This window comes from Pteropus medius, unplaced genomic scaffold (genome assembly GCF_902729225.1).
Source record: "Pteropus medius unplaced genomic scaffold, Ma_sr-lr_union100, whole genome shotgun sequence".
Classification (NCBI taxonomy): domain Eukaryota; kingdom Metazoa; phylum Chordata; class Mammalia; order Chiroptera; family Pteropodidae; genus Pteropus; species Pteropus medius.
In genome coordinates, this window is record NW_024342474.1 from 7,879,087 (window position 1) to 7,897,421 (window position 18,335).

Below are 18,335 nucleotides of genomic sequence, written 5' to 3' on the forward strand. Positions count from 1 at the left end.
ATGACTGTAGCTTCGAGAATTTCTCGCTGTGTTCAGAGTTTTGTTGAAAAAAAAAATTAATTTCCTTTGCCTGAGACTAATCAGCCTATGCTAAACAATTCCTAGCAACTAATTATGCACAATTCAGGCACCTGCTAAGCCAGCAGATCCCTTAACTTCTTGATTAAGAAAAAAATAAGAAGGCATTTTGTTCAATTAAACATTATGACCATTTCCTAGCAGTGGGGAGACGGGCCGCTCATGCCACAACGTTCATGCATATCATTACAAATGCAGAAAAAAACTCCGTTTTTCATGAATGAACAAAATGAAATCCATTGTGAAGGAAATAATCTGACCCTTGAAGTCGATTACATCCCACAAATTTTAATGCCTATTACGTGTAAACTACGAATTAATTGGATAAAAGATAATAAAACGTTAAGTGGAATGGTGATTGAGGAATTCTTATTACTTCATAGGTTTGAGATAGGAACATGTACTTTACTAGCTGAGGGGAAAAATGAGCATGGGCTTGGGATACTGGTGGAGGTGAGGCACGGGAGGAAACGGAGCTTGATTGCAATGAATTTATCCAGAATTCTGCAATCAGAAAAATAAAAAAACAGGCAATTTTAATTTTCAGCTAACATGGAAGTTTTGTGTGATGTGGGACCGACCATACCTTTTCCGTACTCAGGTCCTGTGAACATTTTATCTCAGCCCAGCATGAACATATTGCAGGTTGGCTGTTTCTATCTCATAGACACTAAATCTCCAGTACACTTTGCTGCCTTGATGGCTGGATGGCACACTAAGATTTAAGCAAGATTTCCAGAAGTGTAGCATTCAAAGAGTTTTTGATAATAAAACTCAAATATGTCTTTCTCTTCTTATTAAAAGAATGCATAACTATAAGTACAGTGTCCCATATAATTTAAAGAAATGAAAACTCAAAGATATGGTCAAAGACTCCTCTTCAATCCTAAATAGTTTTTAATCCCAGGTTAAAATAACACTGTTTTTCTAGGGTCACACAAAAAGTATGCCCTCAATCTTTCCTAGAATCAGAGGCTTCTGGGTCCTCCATAGTCTCAGCTCTATTGCTTTGGCATATTGAGGCTATGACAGATAGCTGCTTACGACTGATCTCATTGAGAATGAATTAATTTCATCTCCTCCCCTAATGAGATAAAGTGGTCCACACGACCAGTTTTAAACCAGAAGGGAGTGAGAATGATCCACGCTTGATGGCAGGAGGCAGAGGTAGCATGCTGCTCCATTACAGTCTCTCTCCTATTAAGAGATGATTTCGCCCCTCCAACGGTCTACTTTCCCTCCTATCTTTTGTTATTTGCTTTGCATTTGCATGGCATTAACGTCTATCTTTGATTTTGCAAGGTTTCAGATAGTTTTATAATCTAGACATAGATGTGTTTTGTATTCTTAAAGGGGACCAGGTCTTTTGCTTTCGAACATTAAAAAAATATCATCCAGAGCACAACTTCATTTTTAAAACAAATGTACAATGGTTTCTTCACAATGATAGGATGTCCTCAAAAATTATGTTAATTACATCTACGGCCATGCCACCCTGAATAAGCCCGATCTCGTCTGATCTCGAAAGCTAAGCTAAGCAGGGTCGGGCCTGGATAGTACTTGGATGGGAGACCATCTAGGAAGACCAAGTGCTGTAAGCATAAAAAATAAAAAAATAAATAAAATAAAAAATAAGAGATCGTAAGCTGACAAGGTCTTTGCAATCTGTGAGGTCAACCAAAGGTTGCCTCGCCTAACAACAACAACAAAAATTATGTTAATCACAAACACAACTATTTCAGGGATTAAATATTCCAGCTAAAAAGAATGCCAACCACACAGCTCATATTATTGAAGGCCTGTCTTATAAGACTGTTTTTCTCCTTCGCTGCTCTATTATCTAACTCCTTGCAACTCAAAATAGGTTTGTGAGCAAACAGCATGGGCATCACCTGGGAGTTTGTTGAAAAATGTAAAGTCTCAGGCCCCACCCCAGACCTATGGAATCAGAGTCTACACTCAACAAAATCTCCAGATGATTTGCATGAACAAACATAAAGTTTGGAAACCCCTGATCCAATTGATTTGACCAAAAGCAATGGCACAGGTAGTGAGGATACATTGCTCCTGATTGTCACCTGATTGTGTCAGTGGTGGCCTACAAAGAAGTTGGCAGAATAGCTTCCCTAGTATCCCCAGGCCTCAAATACTGTAAGTATTGAATTTTTTATGGAAGCATTTCAAGGGAAAATGAAAATGTTGCAATGCTATGGTTCTGAGAAAATTCCATCTTTTCTTGATCCACTTTAAATCCTTTAACAGTCTTAAAATGGCTGATGTATGGGGATAATTGGATACATCTAAGGTCAGAGTATGTGGAGTGGTATATTGATTGTAGTAATAACATATTAGCCAATTTGCACTTTAGGGTGGAGAGAGGAAATAGTACTGAGTTACTACCCGTTAGCTATTAAAGGACAACTGAAAATGAAGAGTTATGTCCTACCTCATGGTAGAGACATGAGGGAAGAACCTTCCATGGTGCTATCCCCTTAAACTCTTCAGACACAAAGTCGTTTCCTTGGACCTGCATAGTTCTCTTGGAGCCAGGAAGGTCTCCAGCACAGAACCTGACCACAATCTTCATACAGGAATAAATAAAACAGCCGAGGCCCCCGAGCATCTGGTCAACCTTGTGGAAGTGGTCTGTGGTAACTGTGCTGTTCAGTGATGCCCGCAGGCCTTTTGGAAGAGTAATATCTCGAGTCAGGTTAATTTGTAAATCCTCTCTGAAATTAATGAACATGAAATTGCACATTTTCTGCCTCTGGCATTCCTATTGCTCATGTGTCTGAATCACAGTGATAACTCCTATGCTTTTTCCTAGTATTGTTTCCAGCAAGAATGGATAAGCAAGAGTCACAGCAGACATAGACCAGTCTCCTCACCAAAGAATCAAAATACCTAGTCGGATGGACATAAAGCTCATCTTCATTACCATATCAGATCACAATTTAAAATTTTAAAATCTTAAATTCAGTACAGCTTCTACATTTTCTATACATTTAAAATTTTTGGTTTAACCATTAGATTATACCAGTTGACATTCTCGGTATTACAGCTATGAAATATGCATAGGTTCAATAAGTTCTTAGCATTAGAATAATAATCTAGTGAAAAATATGAATGACTTCAGGGTAGTGAGTATTTAAAACTACATTTGTTAATTCTTATTTTAAAAGTGTACCATTCTTCAGGAAAAAGTATGCATTTACACAGGTATTAACAGGCTAGATCATATCTAAGTATTTTTGGAGACTCATAAGAATCAATGATTTCTTGTAAAAGCAATTAGAGCTGGATGTTAAGATTAATAGAAATAGACAAGATATTTGGAGAAATTAAGGTTTCCCCAATTTTTTTAACCGATGAATAATATGAAATTAAGAAGTTACTGTGTTACATACTGATCACAATCTAAACTGGAGTAAATTTGGGGAGAAAATTTAGAAAAGTACATAGACTTTCTTGAGATAACTCATGAAACAAAATGTTAAAAATGCCTTCACTGAAAAGATTGAGAGTGTTTTTCAACGTTCTCGTAACAATGGTCACAGCTTCAAAACTGGATGATTTAAATTATTATATCTCTTGATTTAGTAAATAATATTTTTTGACCCTTATCTGGGACCTTTTTTTTGTATTTCTAATGTAAGCTATAGAGAAAAAGAGCTTTTATAAAATTGGAGCTTGCCAAGAACTATTCTTTTACATGAAATTATGCAAAGTTTTCTATATTTAGAAAATCTCAGTATAATAGTTGTTAGAATGAAGTGAAGATTGATGGAAAAATAAGAGAAAGAAAATGTGATCAGGATGACTTTAAGAGGTCTAAATTTTATGGTGTGCAAATGAACACTGGATGTCATTAGGGGAAAAAATGATTCGCATATATCTGTGGAGTGGAGCAATCCTGTCTAGGTTTGATTATCAAGAACATAGCCTTTAAAGTCCTCATAGGTTGCTTTGACAGTCAGTGATATGATGACATAACTTAGGCAACTTTCAAACCTGGTTCAATGGCTCAGTATTTTTCCTTCTTTTTCTTGTTCCCCAGTAACCAAGTAAACTGAAACATATGTCAACTGCTGGCAAGTTAATTTATGCAAATTAATGATCAGACTAGTCACTAACTGGCAAAATTCTAAATGGAACTAAAAAACAGTATTACCACCATTGTTCAGACTCAGTTTCCAATACAAAAGCTGAAAACTATTTTCTATAAATGAATAGTATACATTTATAACCTTGAGTAACATTTTGGAGCTAGGTGCCCAGACTGTTTTCCTTAGGGTTATTGATTGGACTGAGGCACAAAAACCGTATGTGACTGCTTGCTTGTATGTGCCAAGACCCACTGTGAGATTCCCAACTCCCTCCTTCATGCCGACATGTGTAGTGCTTAAAAACAATGCTCAAAAGGATGTTTCCGATATGCGAGGAAAACGAAAGCTTTTGCCAGGAGTCTATTTTAGTTAATAATCCTAAGAGTGAAACCAGAGGTGAGACTTTGTGATAATGGAGAAAATGGATTAAGCCAGAAGTTATCAGAGCACAAAGTAGGTGAAGAAAAAGTAATCTTCAAGTTAAAGCCCCTGGATGTATATATAAGGGATGTAAATAATGTGGAGAAAAATTGAAGTTTAATTGTAATCTTACAAGATTTTTCGATGCTTCTTTCATTATACATCAATGCCATTTGTTTCTTCTACGAGTAATCCAAACAGGTCCTTAGAGACCTTCGTGCACGTTTTAATAAGTAGTTCAAGCATACTTGAGTCAACTGGAAGACTTCTATGTCAATAATACCAATAACGCTATAACAATTATAGATAATACTTATTGAGCACTCATTATATCCCAGCATGAACCTAAGTCCTTTAGATGTGTCATCTTATGTCTTCTCACAACATCAATAAAATTTAAAATAGTAAGAAAAGATACATTTATTTTACAAAAGGAGTCTTGCTTTTAAAGAAAAACTTGGGGTTGTTCACCATGATGCATTTTAAATGGAAAGACTATAGTATTCTTGATGAAGCCTAGAGCAGTGTGGTGTACGACATGACCAGCACTGTGCATAGCACCTCACATACATTATCCATACTCCAGCAATGTCACTGTGCAGGTAGTTATTCTGTTGGAAATATGAGGGCACAAAAGCTTATACAGATGAAATGATGGGCCTAAATGTACATAGGAAGCAAAGTGCAGAAATGAAGCTTTAATTTACATGTCTCTATAGTCTGCTCTTCTCTACCAAGATACGCTATTTATCGAAATTAGATTCATGTACTTTTTTGGTGTGTGTGTGTATGTGTGTGTGTATGTGTGTAAGAGAGCACTCCTTCACACAGTTGTTACTACTAGGTGACTACATATCACTGACTACATATGGGGACTTGGGGCTGCATTGGAAGATGTAGAATTTCAGGTTAGAAAATATCACTTGTCCTAGTTTTCAGATTTCACTTCCTCGTTGCGAATTCTTTGTTTAACTTATAAGATTCAAGGTTTTTCCTGGCACAGAAACAAATCACTTGAAAGAATGTCTTTTGGCCAAGAAGCTCTAAGCATTTTAGGAGATGAAATCTGGCTGAATTTATCTCTCTAACTCTTTGTCTATGCCAACATTCTCTACTAATAGAGCATTTATGAACTGGTTCCTACAAGTGGTTTATCATCTTAAAATGAATAAATAGTGGGGCACTCTTCTCCTTTAGTATTCCAGACAACATGTTCATAGCCTGCTGCTTACAATATTTCAAACCTTTCATTAGCATGATGCAGCTGAAGGGAGAAAATAAATCTTGGACTAGGCAATGTCTAAAAATTCAATGAAGAAAATGGTGATATGACTTGTGCGGCTGGCAAAAGAGATCATTGAGTCTGTCTTTCCTCTCCCTCCGGCCCCAAGCCCATCTCTACAAATAGCCAGGCTCCAGGGTAGGGGTGGTGAAACCTCAGTTCTCAGGCTCAGGAATGGCTCTGTGGGGCAGAGTGACCGGACATAGTGTGGACTTCTTGCTAGACTCAAGAATTTCACAGGGAGCTTTTGAAACCCAGGTGATTAACACTCCATTCGTTACCCATTGTTCCCAAGATTGTCATCTCTTTCTAGCTTTAGCTCAGTTCAGTACTTATCTCTGAACTCACTTTTTTATAGTTTTTAGTTTTGAAAATTCCCAGATTTAAGCTCAATTTCTAAGTAAGAGCCAGTCTCGTTACATACCACTTAGAACCAAAACCTTCTTGCCATCAGAGTGAAAGGTGAGAATCGCACGTGAATTCCTTGGGAATAACATATTTCATACATATGCCTTGAGTTGTCACATATTTTGCTTTATTAATTCATTGCTAGGTCAAGCGATAGTAGATGACTGCTTATCAAACAGATGACATATGTTTTTAATGTACGATTAAAGTCGGATTTATCGTGGCTGTCAAAATCCATGGAGTCTGTGATTTTCATTATTTAAAGCTGTACTTTGGATACTCTCTGGGTTTACAGTGAAATGCGGAGAGTATACACACAAAACCTCACAAGGGTGTTAGAGCAGAAGTAATTTTTGTAAGGAAAACATTAAACCCATTTTTAAAGCATTAGAATTTTATTGTCCTGCAACTTTCATAGTTCATCCTGCTCTACCACCTACTAGCTGTGTGACCCTGCAAAACCCTTCTCCCTGAGCTTCAGTTTCCTCACCTATAAAATGGAAATAGTACCTACCTCATAAATTTGCTATTAAGAGTGAATAAAATGGTGTAAATAAAGTGCCAGGACTGCTCTGACTTTAAGAGGAGGCAGTTCCTTCCCTTCATCTGCTGGATGAGGAAGCTGAGTGATAGAGAAGAGACAACAGGGATCCCAAAGCAGCAAATGTTTCCATAATCACACTTACCATACTACCTTTTAATCATCAACCTGCTTATCTTCACAGGATGAGCTCCTTCAAGCAGGGGTTTACTATGATAGTCATAGATATTATTATCCCCATTTTTATAGATGAGAAAACTGAAGCTCAGGGAAGTTAAAAATCTGTCTCAGGCTAAACAGCTAATAAATAAGTGGCAGAGACATGATTCTAACCCAGGTCTGCCTGACACCAATGACCATTCTTTTCCCAATATTGCCTCACTACCTCAATAAAGCGTTTGCACAACAAAATAGCCCTAAGCGGGGAGGAAATTCTGTTATCTGACCATTGTGAAGCAATCTGAGTATTGCCTATACCTGTCTCTCACTTTCTATCATAATAAAGGAAATGAATCGCACTTGATACATATTTTTTTTTTCAAGACTATGGGCTACCATTTGCTGAAGTTTTAGTTGGAAAAATTCATTGATATCAAATGGTCTATTATGACTCAATTTGTCAGTGGCAAAATAAAAATTAAAACACAGGTACCTAGATTTAATAGTCGAAAGATTATCAAATTATTTTCATTTGCTTCTGAGACAAATTATTCAGACATAATTTCCTCATGAATTACTTGCTTGTCTCTCACTGGGTTATGTCTACTTCATCAACTTCACTACTTTTTCCCCAAAATCTTGCCTAAACAAAGATTCAGCTTTTTTAGTTAATTAGGACAAACAAAGAAAATGCAATTCAACTCCACAAATGTGGATGTCTAATTTTGAACGATTTTGTAGCATTATACTCAGTAGGACTCTTCCAGCTTTTCCAATTAACAAGCTAGTGACATTTACAAACACCTAGAATAAGAAAACACTCCTTCCATCCCTGTTAGTCAGTTTCATTACTGAATTTTGGGTCCGCTGTGAGACACCAATCATGAAAGTAACCATGTAAAACTATTAGATTCTATTAGCAATAATACTTTAGAGGAGGTTCATTTATGATAACTGAAACTTTCTCAGATTCACTTTCATCTACCATATAATTCGTCTTAAGGTATTTTAAAATCACATTGTCAAAGTTTTAGAACGGTACTCCTAAGCATTTAACTCTGAGCCACAGTGTATTTTGAAACAGATTTTTATGAAATCCAGTATTGACTGAGTGACAGGCAAATCACTCAGTATTTTTCAATGTAAACATTGTTCGAAATTCTAGATCAGTGTATATCAGTGCCATACAAGACAATCAGAAAGGTAGGTATCTATTTCTATATACGCATGCATATACACATACAAATACATGCATATATACATGTATATTTCATAGATGTACTCATCCATACATATGTATCTGTTTATGAGCACTTTCAGGAAAAAGTACACATAGTGATAGGAAAACTCAAAGGACCCCATAGCCCTAAGACATTCCTTTTCTTCTGTCCCGCAGGGCAAAACACAATGCACAGACAGAAGTTGGAGACTACCATCCTTATCCCAGTGACTTCTTATTGAGCCCTGCAGTAGAATGACCAGTTCTACCTGCCTAGGGCTAATGGCGAGAGCCACAATAACACACAGCTTGTGTAATATTCCAGAAACTTCACTATTTAGAAAATATGTGCAAATCTGTGCGTTAACTTATACAGTTCGCAGACTTTGGAATTCTACATTCAGGATTCCCACATTCTATCAAGAGATGCTTTAGTGGAAATTGTAATTTAGCTTGGAGACAGCCCACAAATATGTAAGGTAGGTTCCCAGCTTGTAGAAGAACAGAATAGCTCTTCGTTAATCTCAGTAGTCCAAAGTAAATAACTCAAGCTCAGCACAGCAGAGATTGTAGATGTGGGCACAATCACCATTTGACATGTACAGTCTACACATTCACTGCATAATGTAGTAGTTTAGAATGGTATGTATAGATCTATTGAACAATTTGAGTAGTGATTTTAAGTGTAGCTTGCCTTCACATTTATCCATTGTAGTATAATTGTAGCCTTTATTGGTTTCTATTTTGTTTAAGACAAGCTTAACAAAACACTTGATATTCATTATGATAGAAAGAGTAAACAACACATAATGGTTATTCTGGGTACAATAAAGCTCAGATCTTTGCTTCTTTGACAATTAGGGATGTATTGCTTGAAATAAGTAAACGCATTTGTGCATTATCTGAAAAACGTCACATTATGTAAACAGAGACCATAAAACTGAAATATGTAAGTATCACTGGTGCTACTCCTGTTAGCATCTTCCCTCTAGGAAACCATTTTAAGGGATACTTTTTTATTCCAATTATGAGAGATTTTAGCTAAAAAAATCTATTAAGTCAAAAAAATCTTTGTTAAACCAAGTAGAAAGCTTTGCCACCTTTGTTAAATATCTACAAACTTAATTGAAAAAGAAAAAAAGATGTTACATTTGGTTGAGAAATACCAGAAAGCCTCAAACAACATGCATAATTAGACTATCTTTTTCCATTTCTTTTATCTTTTTTCTTTTGAACCCAGAACTTCCTTCTTGCATTGCATATTTATGTGTAATTGAGATGAAGTATAATGTAAAGGCCGAAGGCTTTTCTATGAGCCCTCATTCTATGAGGACTCAGAATCATTTGAGGGTGAGCTGTTCAGTGAGTAATGTCTATGAAATTTAAGGATTGAATGTACATCCACTAAATGACCTTTTCTCATTTAGACTGTGAATCATGTAGGCGTATTAGAAATTTTATAAATATAAAAGAGGCATACTTTTACCATATTTGTTGTTTTCTGCCATCAGCAAAGAAAAGCCAATTGGAAATACAAAAAGAAGGCGAGTCTTTATTTTTCTTCTAGAACTTTTCCTCTTTAAGGTTTATAGCAATAGAGTGCATGTTTGCTCTCCTTATAGTGTATTCATGCAATGCCTACTGTTACTTGGCTATCGTGACTACAAACAATTTGAATTATAGGGATGTGGGTTCTTTTGTAGAAAGTTAACATGGTAATGTGAAAAGCACATAGGCTTTATGTTTATAAAATGTTTGAATCCTGGTTTCTTCATTTACTTTGGGCAAGTTATATAAATCCTCTAAGCTTCGATCTTCTCATCTTTAAAAAGAGGATAATAATATCTATTTTTCAAACTTGTGAGAACTAATTGGAGAAATGCATGTAAAGACCCTGGTATATAGCATAGGCTCAATAGTACTAGCTTCTTCATGTCACTTCGGCCTGGAATGATTTCATGGAATTCTTGGACATTTGATACATGTTAATTGATCATATTTAGAAGAAATAAAAATAATATGAATAGAGATTTTTTAAAATATAGAATTTCTCTTTTTCATTTGTTTTTATTTTATTATGAAGGAAAGACAGAATCCAAACAACCGAGAACAAAAACACCACTGTTTACACACAATTAAGTAGAGATGAGTTCTCAGAAGGCTAAAAATAACTGCTTAAAAGAGCAGTTAAATAAACCCAAAAATACACATGAACCTAGTAAGCATAAAACATATCTTTAGAATATAACATAGTAAATCCTCCCAGAGGCATAACTTAGTCTCCTAAGCTAGACACATAAGGTGGGCAAATGCCTATTCTTTTATGGTACTAGGATATTATTTATTAAATTACCACTTTTATAGTGCCCTGGAGGTCCGAGAACTAATGCTCCTTATAAAGATTTAAGCTAGAATGAGGGAGATGATTTGCTCATCTGATCCTTTTTACATAAGTATCACTAATTGTGCACATCTGGTTTGTATTTGTTCCATTAAGCATCCCCAGTGACTCTGTTTTGTACACAGCCCAACTCTGAGATGCACACTCTATCGACACATAGAAAGTTTCCTACATGTTACAGTTCAGTTCAGAACTTTCATTCAATAAATTGAGAAACAAGTGAATAACAAAGCAGCCGCCCCTTTTCAATAATGAGCATGCACTAGTCCCCTTGCTTTACATGATAAATGATGACAAAGGACAGAGTGGTATCGTTATCCAGTTTGGCAACAACTATGAAAAAGAACTTTTTAATTTCTTTCCATAAAATTTTATTTTAAAAAGTGAAATATGGCAGAAGGCGAGTACTCTTGGGTATTATAAATCATCTCCCAGCTAGGAAGAGAACTATTGGAAGCCTGCCCAGGGCACACTGATTTGTTCTCTTTTCCTGAATCACTATTAGGGTACAATTACTTTTTATTGGATTTAGCTTTATTCTGTGCAAGCATAAAAAAAGGTTTCTACATCCTGGAGTTCCAAACTATAAAAATAACAAACATTTAAAATGCAGCATAAGTAGTCTCCATTTCCGGTCAGAAGATTTTCTAGAAATCGTGTCTTAAGACATATCACCTTTAATGTTATTTTAAAAATTTCCCTGATCTCTTTATTCTTGACATTTTGGCAGCATTATGGGGGTCAGTCTCCCTGTCTCCTTGTCTCTGGGCTTACTAGATGGTCCCACTTCCCACCTACCTCACCAACCACATCTTAGCCTTCCCATCCTCTCTCCCTTTCCCTCTTTCAGATCTGTAAATACAAATATGTCACTCCTTGTCCTATCTACATGCCCCTCCTTATCTCATTAATTTCCATGCCTTTAAATCTTAATGACTCCCCATATTTATATCTGCAGCCATGACTTCCTCCTGAGCTCCAGACTCAAGATATACAGCTGTCTATCTGGCATCTCTGCTTGAATATCAAAAAGGCATTTCAATCTTAAAGATGTATGAAATAGAGCGATTGATTACCAGTTACCTCAGGCCAAAAACCTGAGTTATCTTGGATCCTGTCTTGCCCTTACATTCTGCCTCGAATCGTTAAGCTAGATCTGCTGGCTGGTTCTTAAACTATACCCTCAATCCACTGCCACCACCCTGATCTAAGCCACCATCACCTCTCTGCACTATTGAAACAGACTCTAGAACTTGCCCGCATACTGCCCACATGACTGCCAAAGTTATCTTTAAAACAAACCCCCCTTCCCCCCCCCCCCATAGCCCTCAAAATCACGTACTCTTGGCTTAAAAGTTCTCCAGAGGCTTCCCATTATAAGTAATATCCAGACACCTGGTCATCTTTCTCACCCTGTCTTGCACCTTTCTCCTCTCCATTCACTACACTCCAGCCACACTGGCCTTCCTCCTGTTCCGTGACATGCTATGGTCATGCTCACCTTAGAGCTTTTACTCCTGCTATTCCTTACCCAGAACATTATTCTGCAGGTCTTTGCACAAGCAACCTCCTCTTACTATTCTGATCTTGCTAAAATGTCATCTCTTCATCCTTGAGAATCCTTTCCCACTTTGGCTCTCTTTTCCCAAGTCACTCTCTATCCATTAACTTATTTTTATTTTCTTTCCAATACCTAAAACTACCTCAAATGTCTCTTTATTTACTTACCTAGTGTTTGTCTCTCTCACTAGAATATGAACTCCATTAAGAGCAGGGGCCTGGCACATATTGTCTATGTGTCTTAGCCCCATCGACGGTATTCAATATGTATTTGTTGAATGGATATTTTGAATGCATTCCTGACCAATATATATATGTAAAGATATATACCACATAATAAAGTCAAACATAACAACTAAAACCCTTTATAATAATTTAAAATAATGAAATCATGCTCTTGGTCATAGAGTTCAAGGACTGGGAAGGCCCTTAGAAATTATAGTGCAATCTCCTTATTTTACAGTGTCTCGAGGCTCAGAAAGGGACAGTGAGCCACTAACAGTTTACAAAGTGAGAGAGAAGCAGTCAGGCCTGGCTAAGTCCCCACTGTAGCATCAATTATCGCTGGCTGCTCCTTACATTACACATGGATAATTGTGTAGAACTCACTGGCTACAGAAAGAAGTCCAAATTCAGCACCAAAGTACACACCCACTATGCATAGCAAGTAAAAATATGATTTTGCATCTTAAGTGAATATGCCAGGGTTCATATTACATGTCAACTTTTTAATTAATAGTATGCTTACATTAGAATTTAGAAAGCCTTTTCAGGGACCACTGAATGACACAGGTCTCTTAAAAATATGACCGGGAAAATTTTAACTGATACTTGAAGTTTCTCTCAATAAACATCACTTCCAAAAACCTGCATAGCTGCATCTCATTATCTGGGTGGCTTTAGTTAAGAGACATACTGATGTACATAATGCAGTCTTCTTGAGTACCTAGGGAGTTCCTAGAAGTTGAGCGAGGCCTAAGCTACTTAAAAGTTTTGAGATAATTGGTATTTTTTTCAATAAAAATATTAAAATGGGGTGACCAAAATTATGGACTATTTTAAATACTTACATTTAACAAATTAACCAATTAACCCCCAGCAGAGTGCGTTATGGTTATAGGATTTATAAAAAATGTTTATTCTTTGTATGCTAGACGTTCTGTGATCTACTGTCAGGACACACATTGTAAAACTCTTAAGAGGAGCAGTTACTCCTTGCAGCACTGTTCAAGGATTTCTGGGACACATTTATGCAAATACTGGTAAAAGTCTAAGTTTGAGGCCCTTTACAAATGTGAGACCTGGCCCTCCTAGAACCAAAGACAAGCCTTGCATATCTGATTTGGTTGGCTTTCTACCTTCTCCAACTGCAAGCAAGTGGTATGAGGAGAGGGTAGGTGAGACATTAGCCTCACAAGGCAGCTGAAACCGAGTGTACAAAAAGTGAGGGAGGGATAGAACCTTTCTGGTCTTAGAACTTGAAAACCAATACACCAAACTGGTAAAAATAACTGATGTGACTCTCCTCATCTTTCTCAACCCACTGCCTCTCTAATTCTCAGAGGAAATATGAATGGCTGTTTGGGATTTACAGTTACTGCGGCCGAATCCCCAGTGAGGACAATCTGCTCCGGCCATGGCCAGGTCCGGACATGCACATTCCAAGCACGAACTGAAATTAAAGCAAAATACCCGATTACTAGAAGAAATCTCAAAAGGACTTATTGGAGTTGCAGATGTGTATTCTGAAAGGTCTATTGGGTCCTGGGAGGTAAGTCATAAAAGAAAGGAATGATTTCATTTCATTTCCTCAAGAGTTAGGAAGCAATCTGACAAGGAATAGGTGGGAGTACGTGTGTGGGGTGGGGAGGGGAGAGATGTATAGCCTGAAGTCCCTTTTGACATCAGAAAATCAGCTCTCCTGTAGGGCTGGGAAATAACTCAGCTTTTCTTATCCAAAGAGACCCCATCACCTTATGTCTGGCTCTTTCCTCCACATAGCCAAAGAAAAAAAGAGATGTTTGTAAATTATTGCGTCGGTCGTCCTACTCATCTTTTTTTAGAGACATTATCCATCTCATAAGCTTTAGTTCTTAATTGTTTATACATGAATGATGTTTAATCGAAGCTAATGATATCAAGGTACTTGAATCACCACATGAATTAATTTAGCAATATGAATGCTTCATCACATTCTCTTTTTATTTCTCTCAATAGTAATTAGAATCATTGTCTCAGAAAAGTGGGAGTGCCAAGGATGACCTGGATATCCCATTTTTCTGGTCACAGTGGGCATACTCCAAGAGTCTGACAGGCCACAAAAAGATTGGTCTTGGTTAGAGATCAGTTTCTAAGATTTGCCCAAATCCGGTATATTTACATATACTTCATTTTAACACACCATAACCAAAACCTAGTAGAAAAATGGGCTTGTGATTATGAAAATTCACAGAAAAGGTAATACAAATGGCTCTTGAAATTAAGAAAAAGATGTTCAAACTTACTCATAAAAATGCAAAATTAAAGTCACAAGAGAGATCATTTTTCACTTTTTAGATTAGCGAAATCCTACGAAATTGGATAATACACATATTGGTGAGGCTGTGGGGAAACAGGCACTGTCAGACATTGTAGGTGGGAATATAACCTTCAAAGAGGGAAATTTGGCAATCTTTATCAACATTATGAATGTCTTTACCCTTTGACCCAGATTTCTTCTACTGTGATTTAAAAGAAGATTCCTTATAGAAATTCCATAATAGCAAGATACTGGCAAAAACTCAAATATTTATAAATAAAGACTGGAAACAACTCCCATGTTCACAAATGAAGGATTGTTTAAATAAATTAGAGTGTACCCGTACCAAAGAATATCATGCAGCTGTTAACAAAGAGTGATGAACCACTTTTTATGCCAATATGGAAAAATCCCCAAGATGTATTTTTCAGTGAAAAAAGCAACATACAGAAGGGTGTGCATAGAATGCTATATTTTGTTTTAAAAAGGAAAGTTATGACTATGAATCTATATTTGCTTATATTTGCATAAAGAACATCTGGAGGAGTTCTGAAAAACAGATGAATGTGATTTCCATTTTGTATACGAGAACTGGCTGGAGGGGGAATATGGAAGGAGTGAATCTTTTCACTGTATACCTTTTTATATGTTTTGTATTTTGAACCATCTGATTATATCAGAATCTACCTATTCCAAAAAATAAAGCATGATTGATTAGGATATCATAATTTCTGGATTTTCCAAAAACATATTGCATATATATTACTGAATACACTTAAAATTTTCTCTGGTAGTTTTCTTTGCCAAGGGAGTCTAATAAATATCAAAAGGTAACTATTGAAAGACATTTCATGAATGCATGTGCATAATGAAACACTTACAAAGATTCACTAATGCATGTAGTGAATTCAGTTTCTTGAGAATTAGCATTGATTAAATGTCATACTCATAAAACAATTAGGAAGTAAAGCTTATTAGATAAAGACGGCTGAAAAAAGACAAAGCACAGTGGTGCCATCAACCATAGTGAAAGACAAAAAATGAGATGTTCAGTAGCTATCACACATTTTGGCAAGATAAGTAAAGCGTCTGTTTATTTTATTTTTTAATACGTTTCTAATATTGGGAAGTTAAAACTCTTATTACTCTAAAAAATGACGTTTGGGCAGATCTGAACCAAGAGTATTAAAATACTCAGATAAAAATATAAAGGGCACTTCCTCCAAATTTGTTTTTGTTGTTGCTGCAGTTATTTGAGGTCTAGCCTGGATAAATGAAAATGAAAAAAAAAAAACCCAACAAGGTATCAATACCAAGGTATAAGACAAAATAAGATAAACTAAAATGTACACATTAAATTCAAAGCGAACACTGTGAATAGAGAAATATTTCAGGAGCCATAGGGTGAGCAGGCCTATAATATGAGTTATATTTCTGTTTTAAAAAGCAACCAAAAACTTACATAAAGTATTTTTAGATGGACACATAATGTTCACAATTCATGATTTTAAAATGACACATTGAGAGCTAGGAACTAGATCACAGGCCTATAGGTTCAGTGCCAAGTAGGAAAAAGTAGACGTAAGTAGAGAGAACTATTATGGGTGCTTTTCCTTGGTCTCCCTGAATCAGCAGGACATAGTAGGGAATTTTTGCTTCGTTTCTGGTGGCATCTTTCACAAGAATAGCAGCCCATGGTATTTGTACTCCAGGTCCATTTCAAAAAGAACAGAGTAGTAAGCTTCTGGCATTTGCCACATTTCGGGTAAAAGAAAGGAGAGCAATACATGAACACTGAAGGGGAAATCAATGAAGTCTATAAGATAGCCAAAACATTAAACATTTTTGTTTTTATCTGTCTTGTACAAGAAAACCGAAAGAAAGAAAAAGGATTTAAAGGTAATTAGGAAGTAACAATCTTCTCAAAATGGTTACAAAAAGCAGGTGACTAAATAGTACCTATTTAATTTTATCCTCCAGTGAAAGAGCAAACATTCGAAGAGAATTCTATATGTACAGAGGATAAAATAGAATGAGATTTAAAAAATACTGCTTGACGATTATATGGTTTTGATTGTTAAAGAGGGAGTCAAAGTAATTGATTCTGGGGGTTGAAATTACTGCCTCTAATAGAAACAACTCTTATTTAGAAAGCACTTTACAATTTCAGTGCAGCTTTACCTCCAGTTTTTCATTCGATGAGCTGATACTGTCGTCTGTGTAATAGAGATAACATATAAAGACCAAAGTTCAGGGGCATTAAACTACTTGCTCAAGGTTGCATGGGTAGAAAGTAGTGGAGTGGAGATTCAAAACCAGTTCATGACTCCACAGATTCTGTGCTCTTTGCTCCACAGATTCTTGAGAATTTGTGCAGTAATGATACCTAGTAGTCTATAAAAAATGAGGCATTCCGTTTCCCTCTAGAGTAACTAGCCAGTCAGTGACTAAAGGTATTTTGATGGTCTGTGCCAATGCTGTACTGAGGGAGCTCGTAAAAATAGGTTCAGTGTTAGTTACAAAGACACAATGATTCATTGTCACCATCCAAGATCCTCGATTCCCTGCACCCAAAAGGCCAATATAATTTTGAGCCATCAGTTGAGCAGGGAATTGATTTTTCTCTTGATTCAAATTCCTGAGTAGGCAGCTCTGGAAACCTGGGAAAGCTTCGCTCTCACCTTCTGGACAGATGTTAACAATTCAATATCAGACAGATGTTAACAATTAGAGATATTCAAAGAACAATAAACAATTAAGGAGCCGGCGGGATTGATTTTATACTCCAGGTAAGAGCTCTCTGAGGATACTGTGCCTTGCTTGAGAGTGAGAACAAAAATAAGACCTTCGTGAAGCCGCAGACCAGTGCTTTTTAAAAAATTATTGGTCTTCCCCTGATCTACACCCCACCTACCCCCCCACCACCCACCAAAAGCTTCTTTGACTCTTCAGGTGGCAAGAGTGGCAGAAGGGGCTTCCTTCCTCATCACAAATTAGGTGTAGAACTGTAGAAGTCCTTTTGAAGTCTGGAAGCTGGAGCATTAGATTAATTACTCAGAACATCTCTTCCTCCCCAAATCCCTCTAATTGGCTCAAATTTACATACTCCCAAAATTACAAAGGCGGCAAGCAGATAATGAGTAATTAAAATTTTAAAGAGATCACTGTATTTAGAAAAGTTTCAGCTTACTTTCAGGAAAATATTTTATAAATTTCTAGGTATAGTAATTCCATTACTTTTTCTTGGTATTGTGTTTTATTTTTATATTTTATTTTATATTTCATTTTCATCAAATGAAAATACACATAACATAAAATGTACCATCTTATCATTTTTAATTGTAGTTTAGTGGTATTAAATGCATTCATAATGTACAACTAACACCACTCTCCATATCCATAACTCTTTTCATCTTGTAAAACTAAAACTCTATACCAATTAAATACCTTCCCATTCCACTCCACCTTCAGACCCTGGTAACCTCTATTCTACTTCCTGTCTGTGAATTTCCTATTTTAGGTACCTCAGATAAGTGAAATTATACAATATTTGTCCCTATGTGTCTGGCTTACTTCACTTAGCATAATGTCTTCAAGGTTCATCTATGTTGTAGCATATTGTTAGAATTGCATCTCTTTTTAT

At 36.3% G+C, this 18,335-nt stretch overlaps 1 protein-coding gene and 1 pseudogene across 10 annotated transcripts in view; one reads left to right on the forward strand and one right to left on the reverse strand.

The window, feature by feature from the left end:
• The window catches only part of GRIP1 (glutamate receptor interacting protein 1), a 587,313-nt gene that overhangs the window by 162,741 nt on the left and 406,237 nt on the right, over window positions 1-18,335 (reverse strand). The window contains exon 1 of one of the 10 annotated variants that reach the window (XM_039865942.1): window positions 12,130-12,141. The exons of the other annotated variants lie outside the window; for them this stretch is intronic. The gene's annotated coding sequence lies outside the window, so the exon portion shown is untranslated. Of the gene's footprint in view, window positions 1-12,129; window positions 12,142-18,335 lie in introns of those variants that run through there. 10 annotated transcript variants of the gene reach the window in all.
• On the forward strand, window positions 1,556-1,679 carry LOC120605095 (uncharacterized; annotated as a pseudogene).